General features: G+C 26.6%; 1 pseudogene; it reads right to left on the reverse strand.

Annotated features, from left to right (window-relative positions):
- Positions 1-2,054: 2,054 nt before the first annotated feature.
- LOC107472799 (uncharacterized) lies at positions 2,055-3,118 on the reverse strand (annotated as a pseudogene).
- Positions 3,119-4,805: the final 1,687 nt, after the last annotated feature.

Consider the following 4,805-nt stretch of genomic DNA (forward strand, 5'->3'; position numbering starts at 1 on the left):
ATATATATATTACTATCTTAATTAATTTAAAAATATTAACTACTTACTTTATTATTTTACTAACTTTTTTATTTTAAATGATCTTGATCTACAACCGTTGATGTGAGTAATTAGTAAAGATTAATGTTACTAATATTTTAATCAAAAATTGGTTATGTTGTGAAAGCATATGTATTTTTAGAATAATTATTACAATAATAATCTATGAAAAGTTATCTAATTTAGGGTCATTTTTGACAAAAATTTAAATAAAAAACAGCCTCAAACACATACATAAATTTATTTTTCTGTATATTATTGTCTCCGTAATATTTAAAAATAAAATTTAAACTTCTTTCTAATATTTAAAATTCAAATACAAAAATTTATCAGATTGTTTAATATTAAATTCAAAAAATCAAAATTATAATCTAAACAAATCTGAAATTATGTAAACAACATCATAATCAAATTAAAAAAAATCCAAAACTCTAAACCTTAAATTATAATTCCTAAATCATAAACAATAAAATTCTAAATTCCAAATGATAAAATCCTAAATTATAAACACTAAAATTCAAAATTCTAAGTGCGTGTTTGAACGCTATTATTTTGATAAAAAATATCTTTTCAATAAAAATTATTTTTTTTATTTTTTAGCGTGTTTGGCAAATTTCTAGTAATAAAAGTAAAAGCACTAAAAAAAATTTTTTTTGAGAAATTGTAATTTATATTTTTTTAAAAGATTTTTTTTCTTAAAAAAAAGATATTTTTCATATAATAAATAAACAAAAAAATACTTTTATATTGTTATACCCAAACATAATTGATAAATAAAAAGATCTTTTTGTATAAGATACCATCCAAACATAAAATTATTTTACTTTTCCATAAAATCTTTTAAAAAAAGATGATTCAAAAAAAGATATTTTCTTAAAAATTCACCCAAACAAACCATAAATTTTAAACAACAAAATCCTAAACCGCAAATAATAAAACTAATCTTAAATTCTAAATTTCTAAATTTTAAATCCTAAAATATAAAATTCTAAATCCTAAAATACCTATTAGTTGAGATATTTCAAGATTTAAATTTGTATGTTGAATCTAAGTGCGAGTAATTTTCTTATAAAATAGATGACTAAATTTTAAAATAAGATAGTCACCTAAAAAAATTTAATTATAAAAGTTAAATTAAATTATACTTACCTAAAAAAAAGGCGACTTAATAAAAAATTCATTTAATTATATTATTAGATTAAAAACCGAGTGATGGTTGAAGATAAATTAATTATTCGTACTATATATATGTTCTACTTGTTCAACAAGTTGGATAGATGAGAATGAAAAACTTTGATAAATTAAAAAATAATTGAGAGTCAGAATTTTAACTTATATTCCTAATTATTCTCATAACTTTTATATAAAAAAACTTTGATTTTATTTTAATTTTTTGATATTTTTAGAAGATAATATATATAATTAAATTTTTATTTTTTAAATATTAAGAAAATAATTAGAGAATAAATTTTGATTTAAGATTATTAGTGTACTCATATTATATATATGGAATTAGTTTAAGAGGCGGCATAAAGTTGTTGAGATTTATTATATATTATATATTGTATAGTTACTAGTGTTAAACCCGTGCGATGCACGGGCTTATATTTAAATTTAGTATAACACTATCATCGTCGTTATATAATAAACGTGTTAAATATGTTATTTTATCTTTATTCAAAGTAAAATATAAATAGAAGAGTTTGAAGTTTATAATATTCTTGAACCATAAGGAGGGAGCCATAAAAAAATAAAAACATATATAACTGTAATAATAGCATGTTAATTTTACCCTAAATTTTATATCAAAAAGCTAATAAAAATTTATCGACAACCTAGTATCTTACTAACTTCATTAGAAAAGCATTTGGCATAGGATGTTGTGTTCCTTGTTACACATTTCATTTCAAATTTGAAAAAAGAGTTATAGATAAATTAGTTATATCTATAGTAAATATTTGTACAAAAGTGTAAATCATAACATGCTATTAAAATAAAAATAATATTATTCTTACCTAAATATTATTGAAAACCTCTTTGAACACGACATTTGTTGTTGATGACTTTGGATTGCCGTCTTCGTCTATAATTAAAATCCTGAGGCCACTGTGACTCTTAACTCTTGACAAAGCAACATAAAGTTGTCCATGGGTGAACACTGATTTTGACAAATAAAGCCGTACATGTGATAATGATTGACCCCAACTCATGTTAATGGTCATTGCAAAGCATACTGTTAATGAAAATTGTCTCCGTTGGAACTTAAATGGCAATCCTGAATCTGAAGGGATCAAGTTCATTCTTGGAATGTACACTTTATTTTCAATATTTCTACCGGTCACTACCGCCACTCCAATTACGTTGCTGCCAAGTTCGTTAACTATTAATCTTGTCCCGTTGCATAAACCTGAAGTCCGGTCTATGTTTCGCAATAGCATTACAGCGACTCCTGACTTCAAAGTCAACTTGTGATTGGGTAGTCCCGAACATTTGATGTCATTTAGGAACTCTGGTGTGAACCACTCTTGTTGTACATCTTCATTCTCATCAGCTTGGCATGTTGTGTCAGAGCTCAAATACTCCTTTTCCATCCATGGAAAGATTGTCAAGACAAAATCGTTTACCTTCTCGACACTCTCAAGCGTGGGTGCAAGAATTGCCCTACTCTGAAAATACCTGTAATCTGACATGTTTTACAACAATTTGGATATGCAAAGTCTACCAAATGAGAGAGAGGGTCATCAGTAGTTGTAATCAATAGATCATCTGAAATTTCAACTTCTGATTCATCACCAACAACAGAGCCAATATTTCCATTTCCAACATCAAGTATCCAATTAGCAAATCTCTTCATTTCACCTTCATCTTGATCCGAAGAAGACATTAGAAGCCTCATATTCGTATGCAGTTTCAGAACCTTACAAAATGACCACAGATGAGATGAGTTAATAGCGGATGCCAATATATCGTGTCTACTTTCTTTCGAAATCACCGGAAGTATCTGTCTGAAATCACCTCCTAGAACAACAACCTTACCACCAAATGGTTGATGTGTCTTATGTTGATCGATAACTGACATAAGATCCCTGAGCGTCCGATCAAGTGCTTCAAAATGGCAGTTGTACCTTTCCTCGCATACAACATATTGAGAACTCAAAATTGGATCCTGTTTTGGACTTCTCTGATATCTTCATTCACTCAATTTTCTCACTTTTACTTTGCAGTAGGTAATAATTTTAGTAAATTATTAAACATCGCCCCCTAAATAGTTAGTCTAGCTCCGCCCCTGACCCAGCCATATTCGATGTTGTTGAGAATATAGGTAATTTAAGAAGTAACAATATCAGCACTTTATTATTTACTATTGTTATGCTTTTTATAAACAAACAATTATTATTTAGTGTTCAAGTTTTAAAATTCAAACTAAGATATGGTTATATATTATAATTTTTGTATTTGAACATTGATTTATTGTAATTCTTATTGTTTGATTAACGTGCATGCAAAACTTAAATCTTGAGGTTGGCACAATAAAATTGTATTATATGATCTCATCTTTTTAATCCATAAATTGTATTTTTCGGTATAGCGGATGCCAATATATCGTGTCTACTTTCTTTCGAAATCACCGGAAGTATCTGTCTGAAATCACCTCCTAGAACAACAAACTTACCACCAAATGGTTGATGTGTCTTATGTTGATCGATAACTGACATAAGATCCCTGAGCGTCCGATCAAGTGCTTCAAAATGGCAGTTGTACCTTTCCTCGCATACAACATATTGAGAACTCAAAATTGGATCCTGTTTTGGACTTCTCTGATATCTTCATTCACTCAAATTTCTCACTTTTACTTTGCAGTAGGTAATAATTTTAGTAAATTATTAAACATCGCCCCCTAAATAGTTAGTCTAGCTCCGCCCCTGACCCAGCCATATTCGATGTTGCTGAGAATATAGGTAATTTAAGAAGTAGCAATATCAACACTTTATTATTCATCAAATTTAATTAGACTGCTTACTCAACCAAAATCTTGGCCAATTAGTGGAGTATCTTTCATACTTATCTGCAAATTTAAAGGGAAAAATAAATAAAAATTTAATTAGTAATACTAAAAGACTAACAGATTTTTTTATTTTTAACCATCAATTACTCAACGATAATATTTTTAACTTTTTGTACACAAATTCCAAAAAATACAAATGCAACAAAGTGTTAAAGATCTAATGTCGACTAAGTATTGGCTAAAATTTGTTAAAAATACTGACCACATACAGAAACTTTTCCATGTTTAATTAATTACCTTTGCTGCTACTTGCTTTAAAGTTTAAACACCAGAACACCTTTTATGCTGTTAGCAACTAACTACGAATATAATCCCTATTAGTTTGTGGAATAACGGAAAAGATGACATGGCAATGGCGGCTGTTTACCCCATGCTCTTTTATGTTATCCCACAAAAAATAAAATAAAATAAAATAAAGGAGTGATTTTTTAATTATTATGTGTATATAAAAAATTAATTAATAAATAAATTATCGGTATAAAATATTATATATTTAAATAAAAATATATATTAAAAATAAATTATTATCATTGTTATCACTGATGTCTTTTTTTTTGATATTGTTGTTTAATTTTTTTTATTCTTTTTTATTATTATTATTATTATTATCGTTTTTCATCATTTTTATCTTTTTTTTCCTTACAAATTTTAAGAAAATTAGAGTACAAAAATTTTAATGTATAATATATAAATTTTGATG

This window comes from Arachis duranensis, chromosome 2, assembly GCF_000817695.3.
Source record: "Arachis duranensis cultivar V14167 chromosome 2, aradu.V14167.gnm2.J7QH, whole genome shotgun sequence".
NCBI lineage: Eukaryota > Viridiplantae > Streptophyta > Magnoliopsida > Fabales > Fabaceae > Arachis > Arachis duranensis.